At 41.6% G+C, this 26,246-nt stretch overlaps 1 protein-coding gene across 1 annotated transcript in view; it reads right to left on the reverse strand.

Moving 5' to 3' along the window:
• Positions 1–13,144, reverse strand: part of camkvl (CaM kinase-like vesicle-associated, like) — a 49,787-nt gene extending 36,643 nt beyond the window's left edge. Inside the window, exon 1 of the mRNA XM_080899908.1 lies at positions 12,932–13,144. The gene's annotated coding sequence lies outside the window, so the exon portion shown is untranslated. The remainder of the gene's footprint in view (positions 1–12,931) is intronic.
• Positions 13,145–26,246: the final 13,102 nt, after the last annotated feature.

The following is a 26,246-nucleotide window of genomic DNA, read 5'->3' on the forward strand; positions in this document are numbered from 1 at the left end:
TGTGCAAGGAGGAGAAAAGAAAAACACTTTTGTGAAATATTCAGTGCGATAAAAGACTTATAGAAGCAAAATCCCCTCCCCCGAGAGAGAGAAAGGAGAGGAAGAAAGGGGAGGAGGAGCAGAGAAGAGGAGGAGAAGGGAGCAGTGATTGAAGTTTTGGATAAGAGTCATAAGGCTGGAGACCATTTCAACAGAGGTCTCGGCTGTGAAGCTTTGTGTAGGACTGTCAGGGCCTTCTCTATTTTTAAACAGTGAGTGGGTCCTGCTCACACCTTATAGCATCAGTATACCTGTCGAGCTTACTGGAGGTAACTTCATGTAGAAATTTGCTGCTAGATGATAGTTTTTGTGGAGAAAAGAAAACAACTTCCAGTTAAATAATCATGAGCTCTTTGTGTTTTCACTGGCACTATTTTCTCAGGGAGACAAAAGTGCAAATACAACCGCAGTTCACACACTGAGGTTCCCTGTCTCAACATACAGCTTTAGGAAACTGGGAATTATATATGTGTTTGGTCGAATATGTCAGAGGAATTGCTTTTCGGATCAGGTTTATTGGCAAGTCTCTGTGATTGCAGCAGCCATGGCTGAAAGCTGTGTAGTGTCAGTCCATCCATCTCTCAGAATGTAAGTGTCCTTCTCATGGATTCTTTAGGAATACCTTAAAGCATTTTGGACACAAATATTGACATGAACAGAATGATTTTTGGTGTTCAAAGGTCAAGGTCACTGCCATCCTTTTTTTGTGAAGATATTATATATGATTATAAAATATTATAAAAGCAACATGTCTTGTTTTGGGATTTGAGTAAGATACACTTGCAATGTACACTATATGGACAAAAACACACATACAGGAGCTGCTTAGCCATGAGAAACCAAGCTACCAAGCTCTCTGTGCACAGTCTTTGTGCTGATGTTAATGCCAGAGGAGGTTTGTAGCACTGCAGCTGGCAACCCCGCTCTACAACCTTACACAAACTGCCACTTGCTGAGCTGCTGTGGTTCCTAAACATTTCCAATTCTACCGCTTACAGATCACGAAATATCTAAAAGACATTTCACAAACTGACTGGCTGCAAAAGTGGGATCGTATTACAATACCATACTCAAACTCTGAGCTTTTCAGAGCAAGTCATTCTATAACAAAAATGTTTGTAAAAGCAGCCTGCGTGGCTCGGTGTTTAATTTCATACACATGTGGCAACGGGACTGAAAACAGCTGAATTCAAAGAATAATCTAACTCCTGGCATGGTAGAGTCAATAAATTGGTCTGTTGCCTTGTTCTGGACAAAAAAAAATGAATGTAATTGTCATCAGCCTGAGCTGTAACTTATGTTGTTTCAGAACAATAATAATTTCATGATCCATCTAAACGAAGTGCTTTAAGTTGCCAAAACTGAGCTTTGAAAGCGTCATACTTCGTTTGCCAGCTGTAGCGCAGCCAGAAACATTGTGGTGCCATAAAGACTTAGGTACTGTATTATTTTGCTGAAATTGGCAACGATTACCATTACATTAATTCACTCTTACAGGCAGCAGTACAAACAAACTGAAAATAAAATCATAACACCTCGTGAAGGCCACGGTGACAGCCTGGCACTCGCCAGCAAGCAAAACAGTTGGACCACAGAATGAAAATAGCCTACCTGTGATGACGACACTGCTAGTATTTGAATCATTTTACTACGATCCAGTTTTGTGAGTTGTCTTTCAGTGAGGGCTTTCGCTAGTACTGTGATAGCACCTTTATTCAGCTGATAGTTTGAGAAGAGGCTCAGTTTGGCATGTAAGGTGTCATGGCTTTAAAACTAGATGCTGTGTTGGGGGACAAATCTCCTTTAAAGTATACACATGATGGAAATCAAGCCATCAAGTCAAAGAGTATTCCTTCCCTCTTTACATATCCTTTTGTTTAAAGCTAACAGAAACAACGACATCTCTGGCTAACAGTGGTTATTATGGGAGCTAAAAGTTAAAGTGGAATTTGACAGGTGGGTGAATCCTATATTCTGCTCTAGGGAGGTACTGCATGGGAATAAGACACATAATAATAGCCTAACATGAATGTGCTATTTCCGTTTATTGAATAGCACTTGCTGCCCTGACCCCTGAATACTCTGGATCTCTTCCTCCTCGCCTGTACTTTCTTGCTTATAGCTAGAAAATGAACTTATACCAGACTGACTTCTTTTCCTGGGAAATACACCAAGTCTGTCTTTAGCTGGCACTCATGCATTGCCATATTTTACCACTTAAAACAAATACCCTTGATCCTCCTCATCAGAGCTAACTATATATATAAGCACCATGACTGCACCTTTATTGACATCTGCAACACAAACGTGTGACATGGATGAGAAGGAAAAAAGAACAAGTGCTGACTGAACCATCTCCTTGGCTCTAACTGGAAAGACCGTCAGGCTGCTTCAGGATCAAGTTCGATTGTTCCATCAAGTTCTACCTTTTTCTGAGAAAAGGATAACAAATAAGCTGTTGTATAAGAAGGCCCAGGAAGGGTCTTCAGCCAGTGTTAGTTTCTCACATTGCATTTGAACAGAAACTTTAATTCTGTTAATTAAAGAAATTTGTTGGAGGAGGTATTTAACAACTATAGAAACTCAGCATTAAGGAAGCAAGCAGTGACTACACGGTGGGTCTTTTTCCCCATCAGACCTGCTGCCCCAAAATTAAACAGACTTTCCATGAATGTAGAGTGAATTCATTTACTCTACAATCATGGACACACCTAGAACAAAAGAATCACATTCACATACCCACAGCTTAAACACACACACACACACACACACACACACACACACACACACACACACACACACACACACACACACACACACACACACACACACACAGGCTCTATAAATACAGTGAGGAGGTAATGTTCATCTTGTAAAGTAGGCGGATTAACTGGAACCAGGTCAGAGCAAAGGCAGAGTATGCTCTAGCTTTTCTCCAATTTAGCTGCTTTCTCACCATTTTTCTTGCTATTGCTGTGTTTTTGATGAGCCAGACTGCAATAGTTATCTCCTGCTCCCCCGCAGCTACTTGTTTCTTCGCTCAGTGCCATGTCTCTTTAAAGGCAAGCAAGAGACCACTTGTCAATATTTGTGAGGGTTTTCAATTTTGTGAATGGATTATGCAGCATGCATACTGACATGTTCAATTATTCAGCCATTAGACTATATACACTTTTCTCTTTTTTTCCTTTTTACATAACAAGAGCACTAACAGTGCTTTCTCTCTGGATAAGGACAGAGTGGAGATAAATAGCTGGAAGCAGGATGTTGCCAATGTATCATTAATATAAACGACATTTTCTTTGATGAGCTCGGTTGTGTATCATTGGCACAAACAAAGCACCAATGTGCTCTATTTCACACTAACCTTTAAACTGGATTTTCCAACATAATAATTACAAAAACAACAATTCTATAAGTATTTTTCCATCCTGTCTAGGATAGAAAAATACTTCCAAGCTTGGATTGTAAATCATGTAGATGCACCTGCTTAAAGCGAGTGAATATGTGAAGTGAGTAGAAGATTTTAAGGCCAGGCATATCTGTTACCATCAATACCTTTCAAAATCTGAGTGTCTCTTACTGAAGGCTAGATGCATTAAAGTAATCACCGGGGAGCCTCTGTAATGGAGCAGAGTGAGAGAGCATAGCAGGAGCACAGACAACAAAGAGGGGAAGCCAAGAAAAAGTAAAAGCCAAAGGGTAAGGAAAGGAAGGAGATATGGTTGGGTGACAAGAGGATGAGGAGAAGGCTTGATTTTCATCCCATGAGTCATTCAGAATATAAAGAATGAACTTCACTGAGGAAATCTGCCTCTGTTTCTAACCACCTCAGTATTAAACTCATCCATCCTAAGAGAGGGCAATATAGAGAAAAGAGAGGAGGGAGGAGGAGCGAGATACTGGGAGAATCTGCGTCTGCCGAGCAGTCATCTTTCACCTGTAGCTAGCAGAGACTTTGGCTTGCATAATGCAATGTGAGGATAAACCCTCTTTTATGGCCAGCTGAGCCAATAAATCTGGATCAGTTCTGAACTCCCCCCACCATCCCACCGTGCCCGTAGTTGTCTGTCGGCTGCTGAACGATCCAAAAGCGATTCCTAATTTCTTTATTTGTAATTCTTCTTGAAGCTGCCTTGAAACTAAACACTATACATTACATGCATCCATGCATTCGGCCACAGTGCAGAAAGTGGAGACACTCAGTGTGTCCCCTCTGGTGTAATGAAATCAGCACTTCAAATTTACCTTATTTTCCCAGTATGCTTAATTGCCTGCATCTGTCTCCCTCTACGCCAACCGTTCCCTCTGGTTCAAAGTCCCTAACATAATTGTTTTCAATTAAAATGTGCTGTGCTGCAGCTGTCCTTAGCCTGCTCGAGCTATAGTGCTATTCAGGGGGACAGTTACCAGGATGTGAGGGGTAGTAGCACTGGCAGCCATCATTACGATCAGATGGGGAGCAACAGTTGAAGGCCTGATGATGCAGTGGCTTGTTGGATCCATCGTTACGACAGCTTGGGGTGTTACATAAGGGGTGATGCAGACAGGGCTGGTGAAGGAAGAACAAGTGATGAATCCCAAATAGGGCAAGCAATAAATGAGTGTTCCTTATGATGACGAGGAAGTAGTAAATGACACTTATGGGCAAGTTTGATGGTACTTCTGGATTTTCTTTATAGTCTCATCTTTACAGCGGTGAAGGACTGCAGTCGGTGAGGTGGGGAACTTTCTGTTTTCCATTTGCACCCTTTGTGTCATTTTCTGATCTGTGCCTGTTTGCTGGCCCAGATTCTAGCCCAGTTTTGACTCTTTTTTTGCTGAACTCAAAGAAAATGTTGGGCCCCGGTTTTAGCTCTGTTCAGTCTTCACTAGCACGAGTAAAACCCCGACGAACAGGTGAGTGGGCTCAGATAAGGCAAAATTGGGCCACATGATGTGTGTTAGAGATTGCTGCTTGGCCTCCAGAGGGCTATTTGGTGGAGGGAAAACGACACGAGTTTCATTGTCTCCCCACTTCGTCCCACAAGGTCGGTGCAGTTCTTCTCACAGCAGTGTAATGACATAGATAAATATGAAGAAGTGGAGAAAATATGAGACAGAGGAAAGTGAGAGCAGGCCTGAGGTTGAAGAGAAAGATGATCGAAGAGAAGCTGAGAAAGGAAATATTAGGAAAAGCGAAAAGAAAAAAAATGAGGGGAAGAGGAGATGGAAAAATGACAGATGAAGACGCAGAGGACAATATACACAGGATCTTGTAATGAAAGCCGCTCTAATGAAGTACTCTCTCTGTCTGTCTCCATTCTGTCTGTATTACCCTTCGCTCTAATCTATCTTTTTCTTTCCATGTCCCCCTTTTTCCCTGTCGCTTCAAATCCCTCTCTCTCTTTTCCCTCCAACACTGGAGAGCACCGGGGACTGGATAACTCATTACTAATTCATAGTTTCTCTCCATATATTACAAGGCCTTGAATACTGGTTAATTAAGTATCCCACAACAAAGTGAAGAAAAACCATCTTTTATCTGTATGATTAAGCTGCCTGCAAACATCCAGCCTTGAGAGGGTCTCTTGCTTGTCTTTTCAAGTTGGTATATTTTAGTGCAAAAGTCAGATATCTTTGAGAAAGGTCAGCAAACATGCTGTGTTTTCTTACTGAGGGTAATTCTTAGCGAACTTTTGAAACACTGAGAAGAAAGCAGTGTAGATGTGTTGCTATCGCCTTGGGTAAAATGAATAGACTTTATTAAAATGAAATGAAGTCATATATAAGCCATAAAACAACACCATGCATAAAACACCAGAGTAATGAGAAAGCATATTTACAGTGTTATTGTGTAACATTTCAGGAAGTATACACTTTCTCTGTTTGACCCTCTCTATACGTAAACCTTGGACTTAATTTCATCAGCGCAACACGGCTCATCTTACATTGCAGTAAATTGGTCACATTTACGAGAGCTTATCCATCTCGTTCTGTCCTGATGAGTCAGTGAGGATTTTGCAGGGTTACGCTGGCACAGGTTGACAGAAGGTATCAGACGCATTGGTAGAATTTTATTGATTCTTTTAGTCAGAGTTTTAAATGTTGTGTTTTCTCTGTTTTTCTGATGTTTTTTACCACTGCAGAGAGGAAAACACATCTATGTGTGTGTGTAGGTGCGTCTGTTTATGTGGGGAACACAGCTGTTCCTTCCTTGGAGTTTTGGATTGGTAAAATGTGGTGAAACTCTTTTATTATCTCTGAATCTACATTTTAGATATTTCCAGAGGAATTTGGCTCAGATTTGGCGAACACGTTGCTGGGCCAAGGATTTGGTTTTGGCATAAATATTTTGGCTGCAGTTTATCCACTTTTTTTTTTCCCCCAGGGTTTGATTTACAAATGCGCAGCATGACAATCTATACAGCAGGCACTTTAGTTTTTATTTTCTACAGTTAAGTAAGATCAAGCAGACTACTGAAAACTATTCAATGTGTTTCTTAGCTCCACTGGGAGTGAGGATGAAGGACAGCATTAAAAATGAGAATATCAGAGGGACAGCTCAGGTTGAGACAAAGTTTGAGAGGCAAGGCTGAGATGGTTTGGACATACACAGAGGGATAGAAGATACTGGACAGAGGATATTGAGTAATGCACTCGCAGGCAGGAAGGAAAAAGGGATACAACAGAAGAAAATGCAGAGAGTTGGTGTAACAGAAGAGGATGCCGGGGCGAGATGGAGGCATATGAGCCGCTCTGGTGAGCCCTAAAGGGAGCGGCCGAAAGAAGAGAAAGGAGAGAAAGTGCCTCAGCTTCTTCCATTTGCAGGTTAGCAGTTTGTTTGCTTGTTTCTTTTAGAATGACATCTCCCGGTTCTGCTGTTTATAACTGCCCCCTTTTATTGGCTAGGAAGGAATCAGATTTCAAGAAAAATATCTCATTGCCATTCAATGTGACGGACAGCAAGTTTGGGTGAAGCTGCTTCTCACTTCCCACTTCAAGCACTTCCCTTTCCAACCTGCAGCAGCCATATCGATTGACAGTCATAGATTACATATAAGATACAGACGTAACATCCATAAACTGTGTCACACAGGCTGAGATAGTCTAGCTGATAATTAAAGTTCTACAACTGTGGTTTGTTTTCCCCCTTGCTGAGGTTCATTTGTGCAGATATGAACACAGTAAGCACACTAGGATGTGGCCCGAAACAACTGCAAATAAACTCCAGAATTACTAAGTTTATGGTGTGAATGTGATCTGACCTCGATCCAAACTAACTGCACGGTGTATGCTGCAAGTCTGAGATAAAGAACATCCCATAGCCACGTATGCTTTGTATTCTGGGATGTCTACTATAGATGTGCAAAGGTGTGCACAGGCTGGCAACTAGCTGTAAAGTAAACTTCATTCTTCATTTTCTCCAGTAGTCCACAGCAGCTTTTTCCTGCATTTATGTTTGCTGCTCCCACCCAGACACATCTGTCCAATGAGCGGACTCAACATTCTCACATGGTTCGTAGTGGCAAACCCTTCTCCCTCTCTATGTGAAAAGAAACCAAATCACTGGGAAAAGCTATAAGTTTACAAACTTTAACTGATTTGGTCCAGAGTAAACAACCTATAGATGTGAAAACGCTTTAAGAAAATGCTAGAATCTCCCTCACAGACACTGGAGTCCAAATAAAAGCTTTCTTTATCTCATAGCAGACCATATTATTTATGAGATAATTCCTTTAAATAAAAATCCTCCATTAGGTTCCAGCAGCACAAACACAGCTGACAGGTCCAGTTCAGTGGCGGTGACAGCTCAGCTACAGCTGCCAGTGTCAGCACACCTGTCAATCAAAACCAAATTTTAAGTACTGCACAGGATAGGTTATAGAAAATATTAACAACAGAGAGTTGTTATTAAAGGGGAAATTAACTATAGAGATGAGTCTATTTTTTGCACCTGGCTGTAAAAATGCTGCATGGACATGCAGAAGTTTGGCATTACAACGACGTGGGTCATTGGAGTCACTCGAGTGGCCATTAAAATAACTGATTTTGGCACTTCTACAATGGCTTTATTTGTCAGCCTTGAGCTTACCACTTGTTAACAACAGGTTGGAATATTAATATTAAGTCTTTAATAATAATGGATTGGATTTATATAGCGCTTTTCAAGGCACCCAAAGCGCTTTACAATACCACTATTCATTCACTCTCACATTCATACACTGGTGGAAGCAAGCTACAGTTGTAGCCTTTCTCCGTTAAGGACAAATATTCTGAGAAATGTTCAGCCATCCAATCCAGTTGACAGCAGCAGATCTCAGGTTGTAGATGACATCTGTGATTTTAGTATAGACAGTGCCCTATTATATCATATAATACTGTATATACTTTAGTACAGCATATACTACATACCTTTTTATGAACTGAACTTAAATTCAGATGAAATTTGTGGTCTGGTCTATTTGAGCATCAGTTTATTAATTGTCATGCACAATAACTAGAATATTAATCTCACAAGGGGAACTGCATCTGATGAAACATCAGGCATTTCATTTGGATCGCCTGCGTTAGCTGTACATTAACGAATGAATAGAATATGCAGTCACCGTGCAACCCAGTATCACGGCAAAAGAAACACCGGTCCACCATGTCCATTTCACACTTTGCCTCTCCAAAACATGGAGAAGATGTATTTCCAGCAAGGAGAGATAATATTTGTAAAGCCATGAAGCTGGTAGTGAGCTAAAAACATATTAAGTACAGTCCATGGTAATTGTGAGAAATGAATAAGCTAGTCGGCTAATATGTCCATATATGTAAATGTGTTAATAATGTCTGTTTAAACATTTTCCTGTGATTATTTTCATGTTGGCTTGAAATAAAGCGTCTCTTCTGCACGTGTGTACATTTCATGTTTGGGAGAGGCAAAGTGTGAAATGGACATGGTGGACTGGTGTGTCTATTAAATGCTTTGCTGTGATATCAGGTTGCACCATGGCATCAGACATTGGGCATTCTGAAGCTGCAGTGTTGGCTTAAGTTACCATATCTGGATAAAAAGGTGAGGTGCTAGGTTATTAGTTGAACCTGGCAAGCTTGGTTAGCAAACCACATCTATAGCATGGGCACATTGCACGGGCTAATTAGCATGAAGTAAACTAGATAACTGAAGAAAATTGTGCATAGGTTGTATTACACAGAAGTTCATGTTATATGCATATGTCAGCTAATCCCATTGAAACTGTTCTAAAAGGCGACAAATGCAGAAGAGAGGTCCAGCTTGGTGACCTGTTTGGGGCTAAAGTAAGCTAGGCTACTGGATACAACTGCTACTACCACTACTGATACCATGTTTCTGTATTATATTACACAGACCACTTTTTTAGTAGTTTTTTTTGCTGCTGCATATTTTATTAAATTGAAAATATTTAGCAAATTGACATCTTTTTCTTTGTTTTTACATATTTTGTGCCGTGTTCAGCCAAGTGCAACAAAACTTGTTCCTTGCACAGAGTCTGTCTCTCTCTCCCTAGAACTCTGTGTGTCTGCAAACCCGTCAATCAAGGCAGCCTGCCCTCGAACTTCACGCTGACCAGTAAAACTCCAGGATAAGTTATAAAATTTTCAGAGGTAACTTTCCATAATGGCCAAAAGCTTTTTTCTGGTTCATTTTCCAGTCCTGTATTCTGCTGCATTAGCCATATATTATAATATGTACTTTTGACACGTTATCATATGTTAGTAATGCTATATATATAACTAGACAGACAGACATTTAGAGTTCAGCAAGGGACAGAAGGCTCAGCTGCAGACTCAGAGAGCAGATGACATGGGAGTATGAGAGAGCAGGATGGCAGAAGATGAGCAAGGATGGCAGGACATTAGAAACCTCTGGCACCAAACTCAGTAAAGGAGAAAAAACACAAGCATATGCTGTGTGTGCAGTTTATCCTGAAGCTCATGCTTATGTAACATAGGTAGCATGTGTGCAGGAAAAAAAACAAGTTTTTGATTTGACTATTTGCTGTCAAACTTTTTTCTATCTATTCAACTTTCCGGTAGCCCGGTGTTTGCCACAGACACTGCCAAATTCTTCATGACAACAAGTCCCGGGGGGCACGTAAGGATCATTACTGCCTACCAAATATAGTGACAGAGAGCGAACACGAAGGGTCCTTAAAGTCATGTTGATGGATCTCCTGCAACCACCATATATAATCTGTGAGGGCTGCCGTGATGGAAAAGCTCTGTGGTCATGGACATGGCCGTTACAGATTGCACCAAAGTCTGCGACTCTGTTCTGAGCAGCAGACTCAGAGGGAAACATTCAGAATCAACCAGAATCAGAGGGTGTTTACAGCATCCACAGTTATCAGCTACTATTATGGCATACCATTACTTTATAATGGGATATTGATGCCCACAATACACCAGCATCTACCTATTAGGTCAGCTATTGATGAAATCATAAATCTGTAAAATTGCCTGCAGGGGCAGATAAAACCGGATATGCGGCGCTCTCTCCCCAACATTCTCCACCCTTATTAATAAACAACATTTACTTTTTCTATATTTAAGGATTTTCCTTTTTAGTTGCACATTTCCTTTAACCTTTCGCTTCATAAAGAAATACTTGGGCTGATGTGTCGGTATTTCAAGCAATCCTTTCTTCTGGTTTAAGGTAAAGCAGAGGAAGCGAAACATACAGTATGTGTTGTGTAACACTGTTTATAACCCACCAGCAAAGTGCACCAATTTTAAACAATCAGTTTCTCATTGAAGAAATGCTAAAATATTTCAAAAACAACATAAAAATACTCGCTTTCATATATTCTGAAGATAAAAAAGAAGCTCACAGCCAAACAAACGTGATCAAATTATAAAAAGGCTCAGTGGAGGTAAAGCAGGTCAGCACTCAGATTTAAACTGTGTCCCCGACAGTTACGTGCCACATAAACTGCACATGACTAAATGTTATATCTCAGTTTTTATGTTACAGTAAGCTGATTTATACGCAACTCGTCGTCCTTGGTTCTGCAAACATTTCTGACTGCATGTCACAGGTCCGCCGGATGAAAAGCTTCAAAATGAAACCTGACTTTTAAAAGGCAGCGTTCGCTGTTGTCTGGATGCAGGGCACAACCTGAGCCGCAGCTTCCATTATCAAAAAAGCAGGTTGGTGACTGACAAAAAACAACAACGAAAAAAAGTAAATGCACACAGATACACCTGATTACACACATCCCGTGTATCAGTGAAACCACCTTTGTTTGGTTGGGAACGTGAAGTGTTGGCTTGTCAGCTTTTTGGCTTGTCCAGCTAAATCCGAGCACGGCTGCCTTTTCACGATGAACAATACAATGACAAAACTCACAAGCGATGTGAAAGCCTTTTGTGCTTTAGGCTGGAGCTTTTCTCTACAAACTCTAAACGAGGTCTCAGGAGATGCATTAAAAAATTTACAGGTTTAAGGGACAGTGGCCACAAATGAAAGAGCAGTGGGTGGTGAAATGAAGGCTTGGAAGGATGAATGAATAAAGAAATAACTATAACTATATATATAACTATACCGACAGTGCATATTGTGAAGCTGACAGCTCAGCATGCAGGTGTGAACTGTGTGAGATGTGATGCTTGAAACGTTATTTTTTGCCTTGTTACATAAAATCAAAGCGCGCTAAATCTAGAGAGTAAAAGAAACTGTGTTGGGAAATACACAGCAGCCCTTACAAGTCAAATGAGATGAATATGTAAACATCCACATTTTTTTCCTTGGCCACTGTGTTTGCTTTCTCAGCTCAGCAACCTCTTTTACTCTGTCTCTCTCTAGGGTGCAGTAGTGTAGCAGCATATACATGGATTTCTCTCATGTTTTCTCCACTCTGCCAGCCCACTTTATCAGACTGCAGGAGCTCACATTAATGAAGTTAATGAGGCCAGCAGGGGGTGGCCTCATAAAAAATAAAATTAAATATGATGTACTATCCATTGTGTCTTTAATAAACTCTTTATCGGTTTCAATATATTTGAATAAAATTATTCAAACAGTACATTTGCATTTGCTGTCCCTTTTATGAAAAAGTGGTGCTCTGTGAAGGCTGTGACTGGCCACTACATTAAATGATTTCTGCAGTCACTCTCAAAGCATTTGAGCATAATCACTTATTTGAAAAGCCCACTTTAAACGTAATCAGCCGCCTTGATTCAGCATAAAACTCATAATGCTGACTTAGTAAGTGTAGAAATGCATGGTTAGAAAAAGAAAAAACCTGGTAAACCTAGAGCTGGATACGGTTTAGCAGAGAGAGAGAGAGAAAGGATGTGAGGATGAATATGTGAAGGTTTTAGGTTGTTTTTCTTCTAAGGGGGTCTCTTAATTTTACTCAAAACTAATACAGCTGCTGTGCTGGGAGCGTGAAAAGGATGAGCTGCACTTGTAAAACACCTCTCTGACGAAGAGCTTTGAACGCTCTCACTTTTCCTTAAGCGTATTTTCCAGACTTTTGTTGTAGAACTGTTTAAGGTTCAGTAGCATGAGGACGAAAACTTAATGCAGCAAGTTACAAACGTCCAACACCGTCGTTTGTTATTACTCTTTAAAAAAGTCGTTGTTACTTGTTAGATGTAATCTGTTCCTTCTGTTTTCATTATGGGACGAGAAGAAGCCAGTAACGCTGTATGAGTCCTGCTGGTTGCCACTTTGGAGATTATCGCTGCAGCTGCTTTACGCACGCTGGCTGCACCGCGCACGTCGGCAGTAACCGAAGAAGCAGCGCGCCAGGAGAAAAGGAAAGAAAGCGTCTCTTTTATCTAATCTTTTATTTAATTACTGCTTCCTAGCAGCCACGCAGGATACAATACGGAGACATGAAATTAATTCGCGTTTGTCATTTGAAGTTTGAAGCCTTACCTTGAGTTGTCGCGGCTCGGAAGAAGTGCGGGTGCGCGTGTTTGAAGCCCCCTGTCCAAAATGGAAAGTATCGTCCTACTTGTTACTTGGGAATAAATTAATGGTTGAATAACACTTAAAATGGCTTTTAAACCGACAGAGTCAGCGAGGTGAACTGCAGCTCCTGCTCTGGCACGACTGTCTGAGAATTAGTTTGCTTGCTTCTGACTGCCGCCCTCCCTCCCACTCGCTCGCTCGCTCACTCACTGTCTCCCACCCATGAGAAATAAATAATCTTCCATCTCTCTCTCTTTCTCTCCCTCTCTCTATGAGCACAGCAGGTGGGCATCTTTGAATAATGTGAGATCATTTTTAAAGGCTGCTCGAGGCCCAACTGTGTGTCCCGCACTCCTCTCCAAACACTGCGTGCTTTCACGGTTAAACAAAACTGTGCTGATCATAAGATTTTTCTCCGGCTGTCCGGTGTGTGCAGGCAGCGGATTGGGAGTGGCCGGGATTAAAACCGTGGGATTATATCTAACATTCATTTCATCTCACGCACTGGAAGTACGCTGGTGGACAATGACATCAGCCTTTGGCAGACTCAAACAAACAGACAGATTCACGTGGGTAGGGATGGAGAGAAAGACAAGGGAAAGGAGAAAAACAGAACAATGGATGAGAAAACTAGGGAAAGAAAGCCTTTCACCTCTCAGATTGAGCCAAGAATATGAATCTTTATAGAAAATCAATCAAAGCAACGGGGCGTGCGGGGCACAGAGGGTCACCAGGGTGAGATATTCCTGGGGTGAGTGTATTCCTCTGGCTAGTGTGCATGTGTGTGTGAGTGAGTAGTGGATGCATACACAGAGCCAAGTCCGTGTATGTGTGCCTGCATACTGACAGATGGCTACTGTAATGACGCAGGAACTAAATACTGGGTTTCTATGCGTCTGTGAGGTCGCCTGCCTGCTCGTATATGTGTGTTTGTGCATGTGTGTGTTTGAGGGGGAAAAAGAAAAAAAAGAACTGCATGTGTGTGTGCATGTGTGTGTCTGTGTGTGTGTGTGCCTGTGTGTGTGTGTGCATGTGTGTGTGTGTGTGTGTGTGTGTGTGTGTGTGTGTGTGTGTGTGTGTGTGTGCATGTGTGTGAAGGAGAAAGAGTTAGCAAGTTGAGCTTGATGCAGAGGCAACAGATATCTCCTTTTTTGTTCCTGCAGCCTTCACACACACACACACACACACACACACACACACACACACACACACACACACACACACACACACACACACACACACACACACACACACACACACACACACACACACACACACACACACCTATGCAGTGTGTGGCATTATGCTTTTGGTTTTTTTGTCCAGGTGTTTGCAGTCTTTTCTTTCACAAGAGACCTTGAGTCTACTGCCGCTTCCATTTGCTGTGGATACAGACATACAAAGGAGTGTATAGGTGTGTTTGTGTAACACACACGTACACACAGAGAGATACAGTCAAATCTCAAGGAACAGGAGAAATGTAAGCATACAGTCACATCAGTGAGGATCATGCCAAGAGCTGCACAAACTGCAAAACAGTGGTGGGAATTTTGTGATTCTCGGTTTCTCAGGGGCAGCTTGCAGTCATTGACTCAACTATGAGTTCTACATCAAATCAAACAGTGCTTGAAGACAATGTGAGGACAACTGGCTTAAAATTGAAGTTGAATTGGACCTTACAAAAAGAAAAATGGTGGGAGTAATAGAATGACCGTAGTCATGATAGCGATGCAGTGAAGGAATTTAAAGCAGGAGGTAGAAGCTACTTTCAGCCGCTCTCTTATGCACAAGGGGTGGCTACAGGAAGCCAGCCAGGTGATGTCAACGACTGATTATTATTTCCTCAAAATACAGAGCTGTGCAACATATTTGAGCCACCTCTCGTTTCTTTACAGTTTGCTTTGTGTATTTTTTAAAGTGGCCTTGAGCAACAGTTCTCCTGGTTTTCTGTAGCTGGATCTTCAGTTCAGAATCAGAATCAGAATCAGAATCAGAAACTTTATTGTCATTGTCATGAGAACAACGAAATTAAGAATGGTCCCCGATCATTGCATCATCCCTAGCAATATCAAAATATAAATAAAACAATAAAATTCAATAAATAAAATAGATAGAATACTTAAAATACTAATAAGATATAACAGTAAAACATTCACATACATTCCCACACACATGCTTCAGACCGTGCATAGATTAACACAAGAGTGGCGTGATGGACATTTTTTTGTAGTATTCAGATGTGTTATTGCAGTTGGATAACAGCTGTGTTTGAGTCTATTAGTCCTTGCTCTGATTGCCCTGTACCGTCTGCCTGAGGGCAACAGTTCGAACAGGGAGTGGCCAGGATGTGAGGTGTCTTTTATGATGTTTTGGGCCTTTTTAAAACAGTGGGCGTTGTGTAGAACTTCCAGTGTGGGGAGAGGGCAGCCAGTGATCTTTTGGGCGGTGTTAATGATCCCTTGGAGTGCTTTCCTCTGAGCCCCTGTGCAGCTAGTGTACCAGATGCATATGCAGTAAGTTAGAACACTCTCAATGGTGGCTCTGTAGAAGGACACCAGCAGTCTCTGTGTGATGTTATTCCTCCTGAGAATTCTCAGGAAGTACAGTCTCTGTTGGGCCTTTTTCAGCAGCTCGGAGGTGTTCACACTCCAGGAAAGGTTCTCCTCTATATTGACTCCCAGGAAGCGGAAGCTTGCCACCCTTTCTACACAGTCCCCATTTATGAATAGTGGTTGGATCTCTGCCTTTTTCCTTATGAAGTCTATTATGAGTTCTTTGGTTTTTGAAGTGTTGAGGAGGAGGTTATTGGCCTTACACCATGACGTCAGCTGCTCCACCTCGTCTCTGTACGTAGACTCGTTTCCCTTGGAAATGAGCCCCACCACTGTGGTGTCATCTGCAAATTTCACAAAGATGTTGCTGTGGTGGAGAGGAGTGCAGTCGTGTGTGTAGAGAGAGTAGAGCAGTGGACTGAGCACACAGCCTTGGGGTGAGCCAGTGCTGAGACTCAGGGCTGAGGATGTGTGATGGCCAACTCTGACTCTCTGTCTACGGCCCGAGAGGAAGCTGTTGATCCACATGCAGGTGCTGTATGGAAGCCCCAGGTCTTGTAGCTTGGCCACCAGTTTGTGTGGAAGGATGGTGTTAAAAGCTGAGCAGTAATCCACGAAGAGCATCCGCACATAGCTACCATGCTCTTCCAGGTGAGTTAATGCAGCATGGAGTGCTGTGGCTACAGCGTCTTCTGTGGATCGGTTTGCTCTGTAGGCAAACTGGTGTGGATCCAGGCTGCGGGGCAGGGCTGCTGTGATGTGTCTGCGGACCAGCTTCTCAAAGCATTTCATTACCACTGGGGTGAGTGCCACCGGTCTGTAGTCATTCAGGCCGGTGATGTGGGGCTTCTTAGGCAAGGGGACTATGGTGGAGGACTTCAGGCAGAGTGGGACAGTCGCCTGTGCGAGGGATTTGTTGAAGATCCTGGTGAAGATCCCAGCCAGCTGTCCTGCACAATCCCTCAATATTCGACCTGGCACACCATCAGGACCCGCCGCCTTCCTCGGGTTAACAGCCTGCAGCATGCGCCTCACCTCGTGCTCTTCCAGGGTGAGGGTGGTGCTGCTATGGGTGGCGTGTTGCTGCTGTGGCTCCAATACCTCCGGTACCCTGGTCTCAAAGCGGGCGAAGAAGATATTCAGCTCCTCTGCCAGCTCCAGGTCACCGTCCGCAGCTCCGAGATTGATCTTATAGTTGGTTAGGTGCTGGATGCCTTGCCACACCTGCCGGCTGGTATTACTCTTCAAATGGTCCTCGATCCTCCTCCTATAGTCCCCCTTTGCCTCTCTGATGCCTCTCTTCAGGTTGGATCGGGCTGTGGTGTAGTAATCCCTGTTGCCAGACCTGAACGCAATGTTCCTCTCCTTCAGCAGCTGCCTGACCTCCCGGGTCATCCAGGGCTTTTGGTTGGGATAAGCCCGGATCCGTTTGACTGCTGTAACAGTGTCTATGCAGTGTTTTATATAGCAGAGGACACCGTCTGTGAACATTTCCAAGTCCTGATGTTCAAAGATATCCCAGTTAGTCCTGTCAAAACAGTCCTGCAGCTGCTGAGAGGCACCCTCTGGCCATATGGTAATATTCTTTGTGATGGTAAGAGCAGTTTTCTTGAGGGGGGCATTGATCCATGCACTGTTACTGAAGCCTCATCAAATGGTGAAAGGGTCGCTTTTGAACCATTCTTAAGGAAGGAAAACAGGCAGAAAAGGTTGGGGTTATGCCAAATTACACAAGAACTGGGCTGAAACAGAGGGGCGATATCTCTTATGGAGTGATGAATCCATCCATCCAAATGTCTAATTTCTGGTTCAAATCACCGAGGTCAGGAGAGCTACAACAGTGAGTGTCTACAGCCGTCAGTAAAAGATGATGGAGGCTCTGTGATGGGCCATGCATTTCTGTTGGTTTTGGTTTAAGGAAAAGTACTGTCACATTTTGACCTATTGGAAAGCACCTGAGTGCCAAATGCTTCATTTGTCAGCACGGCATCCTCAAACACACTGCCACTGCAGGGAAATCCTCCCTGGATAGAAAAACACAGAAGACTTATCAGTCACCATCACAGGTACGAGCTCTGGGGACTGGCCTCCTCAGAGCCATGACCTCAACATCACTGGAGCAGTGTGGGATCATCTTGACAGACAACAGAACAAAAGGCAGCCAACATCCAAAGAAGAGCTTTGAATATCCTTCAAGAAGCCTGGAGAACGTTTTCTGAAGACTACTTCAAGAAATTACAAGAAAGTTTGTCTAAGAGAATTCAGTCTGTGTTTAAGAATAAAGGAGGTCATGTCAGATATTGCCTTTCAAATTTCAAATATCTTTTTTTGCTCTTTATACTGGATTTCCATGTATGTTTGCATATGTTTCAATAAAGTTATTGTTGCTAAAGGGGACACTGTAGCCTATGATGCCAACTTTCATATTATGTTTGTTCAATAGAATAAAATTACAGCTTGATATTTTGTTGAATAAATGAGTGACCTTGTGGTTTTTTTCAAGTATACCATCTATTAAGTAGGCTTCTTGCTGAGATATATGAATAAGTGAACATTTTCCACAAGTTCAAATAATATATACGATCAGAAAATAAGCAGGTCTGCTCAAAAAGATGCTGTTCAATGATACTGCTGTGCATTCTAATAAATATAGTATGGTTAAGAGGGCACAGGAGTAGGGTTTGTACTTGTTGGTACAGATGTGTGATGTGACCACTATGCTTTATTGCGAACCATCATTTTGAGTCATAGGATTTGTAATAATAAGCACTGACCTTCACCTCGATAAGTGCATCAACACTGAGCCAAACCCCCACTTTAAAGACCTGCCACTTTTGGACAAAAACATGTTTGAAAAGGGAGCTGAGCCAAATTGTGCAATCAAAGCAAACAATAAAACATACTTCCTTATATTTAGATTAAAATGCATCATAGCTCTGAGGACTCACAGTAAACACTCCTTTGCCAAACGTGCCATTCGGAGTCAGCAGGCTTCAAGGCCAGCAGCCATGGAGAAGGAGAGTCAGTGCCCTGGCCTTCCTTCACTCACTCTGTCACATTCTGCTTCCCCTTTGTTCCTCCACTCCTCACGCTTTAGCTGCACTCCAATCGTTTTTCAATGTGAATCTTTGCATGTGTGTGAGTTTGGAGGCTTAACAGCTGATATAAACTTCACAGGCTTGAATGAAAGGTTGAAAAATGTGCATTTAGCATCTTAGTAATTATTAGCCTTACCTGAGCACACATCCATATGTGTGCGCACATCTGACAGCTTTATGAGCCAAGCTCGGCATTCTCTTAGTTGTCTCAGTACTATAATTTCATGTTTCTAGCTGTTGTGTTCACACACAGAGTAATGGTTTGGTACATGGATTTACATGCAAACATTCTCCTTACAGGCTTAATTTAGAATTAAATCCCTAACAGCCTGCAATCTAGCCTTTCAGATTTGGCACCAAGTAATATAATGCTATTAGGGGCTGTGACCAGCTACTGCTTGCACTCCTTTACCATGTTGGTGCTCAAACATGTGTGAGAAACAAACAAACCAACGCGCACACACACACACACACACACACACACACACACACACACACACACACACACACACACACACACACACACACACCATGTGCCTTACTGGATTGTCTCCCACTTCCTTTTGTCGGAAGCTTACCCTCCCCTTCTCCCTCTGCCATTCTGCTCACCCTCCATCCTTTCATCTCGCCGGCCCTCTCTCCGCTCGTTCTCATCTTCATCAGCATTGTTCACTTGGTCACTCTCCTTTATATTTTCCATTTCTCGCTGTTATAGATTCTACATTGTCTACTCACCCCACCCTCCCCCTTCAGTTTATTTGTTAACGCATCTTTTTTTCCCACTTCTTTTCTTTTTGTGGCCCTCCTCTGGCTCTCTATGTTGGGCTGATGGCCAGTGTAGACCAGAGACAGGTTGCAATTACTTTACTCCTACTCTGACAGCTGTAGTGAAGCAAGGAAGGGAGATAAAGGGACTAAACAAAAAGATAAACAGAATAATTAGGGCTAAACTTAACACCCTGATCCATTTATTTTGCCCACTAACGAACGATTCTGAATCAGGAGCATTTCTGTCATCTCTACAGTCCTGTTCACAATAATGCAGAATCCAATTAAGCGTGCTGCTCCTCCCCAAAGTTATCCGTCTTTTTCATCCACTGACTTGCTGCACAATCAGACATCAAGAGAATTATAATACAGTAATGGAGAATGATTTCTTCCACATGCCCAGTGTAGCATACAAGAATTGGCCTTAATTGGTGTAGCTATATTTGAGTTGTGATGTAGGGCGGGCATTGCCTCCTTGACTTGAGCACTGTGTTGGGACAAATTTGCATATCTTTAAAAATCAATAATATGAGACAAGAAAAGAAAAAGGAAAACAAAGCATGATTTTTTCACTGAACGTGTGTCTGGGATCTGACCTGGGCCATGCTGCAGTTTTCAAATGTTTTCCTCAAAGTAGCAGCTTAAACAGAAGGAGAGCTCATTAGTTAAAGGTTGTAACAGGTATGAATGGGTATTGTTTGAAGATCGTCAGCTAGATTCATCTGTGTGAATGATTTTGTTAATTACCAGAACGAGTGAGGAGGAGAAAGTTTCATTGTTGGCTGGAAGCTGGGCTCCAGATGCTATTTTTGTCCCGGGTGATCGATGATATTTCTCTGGGGGTCAAAACTTACTGTGACAGGTGCCACCAATTAGGTGGAGCCGGCAACCTTTATCGCCCTTCTTTTTTCAGTAAATAGGCAGGTTTTCACACACGTGTACAGTAAGTGAGTCATCTTGCACCCACACATTTATGGTGTGAATTACTTAAATTCATACATGCGCGTACAGTTGTGGTCAGACGTTTACACCCACTCATCATGAGCATGAATGTCTTGGTCATTTGGGGCCGTTAGTTTCTTTAATCTGTTCTTTTTTGACTGTACAGCATTTATCTTTAATTACTTTCAAAAAGAACACTTGGGTGCACAATCTTGAATTCATTTAGGATTTCTAATCCACAGAGGCTATAATGACATATATACATACGGGCTCAAATACATACATGCAGTCACGTAATTATTTTAGTGGTGGTGCTGAAGGATTTACAGTGCCTTTGAACTTGAAAATAATTAAAGCCTATTTAATTATCATTAGTGATACTGAGTGATGCAAATTGCGAGTTTCTCTTTGCAGCATAAAAAGGATTTGCATGACAGCACTCGTTGGACTGACCAAACAATCGTATATTAAGTATAAGTTTTTTTTTTAGATGCATCTCTACTTTGACAAGATCTGAAAGATGAGCGGTTGGTTAGGATGTTCAGTAACACCTCAGTGTTTGCCATGATATGGAAATTGCTGGAACACCAGTGTCAATGTCCACAGTGAGGTGAGTTTTACATTGTCACAGATTGAGACGGTGTTGACCAAGAAAGAAGCTTCAGCTCAACTCAAACTCAACTGAAATTTTGAGCTGCCCACGTGGACGAGACAAATGCCTCTGGAGATGGTTTTATGGTCAAATGGGCCAAAGAAAGCCCACAGCTGGATGGTTTGACATGATTGGGAGTCCCAACAGGAAATTTATGTCAAACATACATCAAAACTGCTTTTGCAACGGATAAAGCAGGGTAACATTAGGCTTTTCCCCAAAAATATCAGACAGACTATGACAGAAGCTTGTTGATGGTTACCAAAAATATTAGTGGGATGCATAAACTCAATATACTGTTTTAAGGTTGTGTATATCCTTTTGACCTCGTGTGGAAGAGAGAAAATCCAAACTAAATTCAAACTTGAGCACACAAGTAATATTCTTTTAGTCATTAAAGATGTATTGTGTACAATCATTCCAGAAAAATCAATCATTAAAAGCCCCAAATTACCACGACTTTCATGCCCATGATGAGTGCATGCAAACTGTTGACCGCAACTGTACATAGAGTAGATTTGCACGTTTTTACGAAAATATTTATTTAGATTATGATGAAAATTACAGCAGTGACATTACAAGATTAAAAAAAAAGAAAAAGAAAATAATTGGTACTCATGTGGAATCAGATCTAAATATAAGAATCCCTGCCCATACATGACTTCACCCATCCAGCCACCTATCTATCCATCCAGTCATCAGACCAGTGCTAATCCAGTTCTCGATGGTAAGGAGCAAGAGCCTTCCCCAGCTGTCACTCGACAAGAGATGTAGTACAGCTTACAATACAATCATTTATATGAACTATATGACAAAAAAATTGAACTCCAAATGAAATGATGGCAGCCTGGGTAAATATTAAAATGAAAAGAAAGCAAAATAAATCCTGAGATGGCTGCCAGTCACTCACAATCAGGGAGGTGGGGTGGAGGTAAAAATAAGGAGTGAGGACGTGAGCTACTGTACATGTTACTGGTAAGCCCTCTGCCTCAACTAGGTTGATTATTTTAAGCACCGTGAGATTGATTTTGAGCCCCTGTGGGAGCCTTGTGGGTCTGTGTGAGTGAAAGTGAAGGTGCACACAGACAAAAAGAATCAGAATCAGAATACTTTATTGATCCCTGGGGGAAATTATTTTTTGTTACAGTGCTCCATTTTAAACCAACATTAAGACAAGACAGACAATACGCTAACTAAGAATAGTACAATATATACATATATATACATACATACATACATAAGTCACTTATAAATAAATATTTGGAAAAGAAACATGTGTAGTTGTAGCAGCAAACAGTGTGTTAAGTGGATGCGTTGTACAGGGAGATGGCCACAGGCAGGAATGATTTCCTGTGTCGTTCAGTGGTGCTTTTGGGTAATCTCAGTCTCTCACTGAACGAGCTCCTGTGACTGACCAGCGTGTCATGGAGTGGGTGGGAGGTGTTATCCAACATTGTCTTTAAAAAGGGAAAAAGGGAAGGTGGAATAAAAGTTAGGACAGGGAAGATCACAAAGGAGAGTAGAGCAGAAGTGGAGAAGAGCTGTCTAGAGGTGTTCTCCAGATTCCCGAGGTTCTTAATAAGTGTCTTCAAGGACACCAGAGATGATTTGGGTCAAAGTAGTTTCTCTTCTTCCTTCCAAAAATGGCCCTAGTACTAAAAATCTCTCTGTTACCCAACTTAAAATAGGCTGATTGTAGGGAGCAAAAGCCTCAGATGACAGAACATATTGAGCTGTTCGATATTCTCAGAAAACACAAATCGTTCTAAAATCAGCGTTATGGCACCTTTCTATGGCCCCAGAAAACAGATTATTACATGTTGTCCTTGGTGATGCTGTATTTTCTGATTTCATTCATTGGAAATCTGGACTGTCCCCCCCCATCAAGATGTACATCCACTCTTTATTTGTGGCTGTCTCACTGTGTGAAGAGGACCTTGCCTTGACCATTTATTATATGACTGAGGAAGCAGGATGTTCACTGCCGCCTACGGAGCTTTCTCTGTGCACGTGTTTAGGAAAGCTATGCCGTTTAACAGCGACTCAGCCTCATTTCCTTCGTACGAAAACACAATAAATACCTTTTCTGTGGGCTCAGAACCAAATTTCCCTGCATGCCATCTGTGATCTGGCCATATTCATTTTACACCTGTTCCTCTGAGCATTGAGTTAATTATATCTCCTTGGGGTCTGGGAGCTTCATAAAACATTTCTGCTTGTGTGAATTATACTCTTCACCTTACAGCTGCCTGTGGGCGAGAGTTAAACAAGCTGATAAAATCACAAGATGCAGGAACACACGAGTTCCTCACAGCTGAGAAGACAAGTCTGATACTGTGCTTGCCTGCCATCTAGTGTTTGGATACAAGCACAACTTTATATACACGTCTGGGTTTGGCTGCTCGTCTTCTATTGTAGCCGATTTCAGCGATGTAGTCGTAATGGAGCAAACATCAGTCTTTGATGTAGATCTTCTGAAAGCATGGGCTGAAATGTTATTTGTTAAATTCCTTATCTTGACAAAGGTTTCCTATAAAGTCACTAACAACACGAAAAGCAACCAACAGGTTGTACTCACACATTAGCTGAAGTTTTCCTGCTTATATTTTTTTTTCCTCTGCGCTATAAAATACATTTTAAAAAGTCTTCTTGATCGAAATAACAATAATCGCAGTGAACGGCGTGTACTGAACGGCCCAGAATGCAACGGGGCGTTCAGTTCCTTCTTTTATTTAAATTAATTAAAATAAAATTAAAAACAATCTAAACACATTTGTGAATTATGTTTCCCTCTGGGATAGCTCAAATTCTAACCCTCCCAAAATACTCGTTAAAGCAACAAACCGTGATAAGGATTCCACGCGTCTTTTTGACCTTAGTTATACCTGGTGTGCAGCGCGTGCTAATCCGTGGGAGGAAGCTCATTGAAGAGGTCACGTGCCGAGTGCTTGTCACTCCACCAATCACCTTGGGGAAGGTCTGAGAGAAGAGCCAATCGTTGCCCTTGCAGGGCATCACCTGAATCCGGGTGAGCGAGTGAACAGAAAGCATGGGTCAATGAGAGCAGGTGTAGCAGGAGAAGCCGGTTGGCAGGTGGATGCATCTCTCTGATGACTTGGAAGCGCTCGCGGCTGGCGATTGAGTGCGATGAATGAGTTGGGGCAGATCTCCACAACCCAATTCAGACTACTCTCCCCCCACGTTTTGCACAAATATTAAACCATCAAGGATCATGTGACTGGAGGGTCATTTATGTCCTCTTGATGACAGTAGACTTTTCTGGACTGTGGCACACGCATAAGACAACATTGTGAATGCAAATCATAAATCTGCATCTCACATGAAATGCTTGCCTCATGTATGTTAATGATGAATGTTAATGTTTCTTAATACGCTTGTTTGGTCTTGCATTGGCCTATATTCACATGCAGTTTGTGCATATGACATTGGTGAGACACAAGAAGTGCCAAGAACCTGTTTTTTTTATGACATACTGCTTTACATGTGCAAGTTATCATACAAAAATAATGCATTTTCAGTGGAACACTTGAGGTGCACAGTGCACAACGCTGAAAAATACTGGCATTGTAATTTAGGTGTCTTTACGGATGATGCACCTGTATGTAAAGTGTTTACTGTGGATCTTTATTTAATACTGCTTTTTTGTTTAACATGTAACCACTTAACTAAACTTTCAGAAAACAACTCCGTGATCATATTGTGTCCTACTGTCCTTGGTGCACAGCTTCAGTTTGGCCCCCAAACAAAACCAGTTCATGTTTCTGCCCCACTTTTTAGCCTTATTGGAACACGAAGTGTTGCCCGCACGATCTTGAAACACAGAGCCACAGAGTTTAACCTCGAACATCATCTGATGATGCCACAGTGATAACACATTCACAGAGTGGGTTGAACAGGAGGCAAATGAAATGATGTCTATTGAGTTGGCCTACTCCAAGATGAGTTCTGGATCCTTCTATCTGTGTGACTGACTACAGCAGTTAAGCACAGAACAGCAAACCAGCCCAGCAGCATCTGCTAAATCTCAAAACATCTTTAAGATTCCCATTGTAACCTACAGGTTAACCTGTAAGTATCAAATATTTTAAATTGTTTAACATGCATACTTTCTGATTTTTCTGCGTGCTACTTGAAAGTGTGCAAACCTGTTTTGTTTCTAAATGAAATAGTAGCTTTGTGTGCCAGTTCCATATACTATGGAAGGATTATTGCAAGTAGTCAAAAAATGTAAATATTTATGTAATTAATATTGCTACTTAAGTAAGTTAACCCTGATCTTCACTAATCAGAATATGTACCGTGTAGTATTAAACTGACACAGTAATGTCTGGAGAGAGATATGAATCAGTTTGATTGTTCTCTTCTCTCATACCTCATACAAATAATAATCCGCTGGTCTCAAAAAAGCGGGATGTGTGTCGGCACAGATAATTGGTGAACTGTCCACGACCCAGTTTGCTGTAATTATCTGATGGCTGCAGTATATAACTGTGACCGTCATGTTAAATGTAGAGCGAAAACAGAGTGACAACATCAGGGACCAGGTCGCAAGAATAAAGAAGTTTTAATGTCAGACTGCATGGTGAGTATAAGATGAATAATTTAATAAAAGCGTAGTTAATGTATTTCAGGGTGGATTTTATATGGTTTATCATCAGAAAAATGGAAGCTTAATCTAATCAAAGTTAGAAATACATTTACTGTTGAGAGATTTAACCTGTAAGAAAAAGAAGCTGCATTTGGGGGTTTCTCAGATTTTTAGAATTATACACAAAATTGCATATTTTTCATTTAAATTTTATATCTCGGTTATTGTGTAAAGTTGAGTCTTGAATAAAATTAATGAAGTTTGAATTTTTAAATTTATACATGTGCAGTTCTTTAAAATGCCTGCAGATTTAAAGGCCTCTCCTACATGTGTTGGCTGAACGTGTTTATTTACAACATTTAGTGAGGAAAAATCTGAGGGCATATGGCCACCTCTGTTAAGAACAGATGGGAATTATGGGAGCATTAATGGCTTAGCTAAAGAGGCTATACCCTTTTTACCTTACTTGTAGGACACGGGCTGACCCAGCATCAGCCAGGCCAAACCAATATGAGCAGTTACACTTACAGCAGAATTCATAAGTAAAATGAGATTATTTCTGATTTTGTCTCCATTTGATTCTATTCGGAACTTTTATACTTTTCTTTAATTGTTTTTAACATAAAGACAGAGGAATCTGTTTCTCTAGTTCCACATT

Source organism: Rhamphochromis sp. 'chilingali' (assembly GCF_963969265.1).
Source record: "Rhamphochromis sp. 'chilingali' genome assembly, chromosome: 12".
Taxonomy (NCBI): domain Eukaryota; kingdom Metazoa; phylum Chordata; class Actinopteri; order Cichliformes; family Cichlidae; genus Rhamphochromis; species Rhamphochromis sp. 'chilingali'.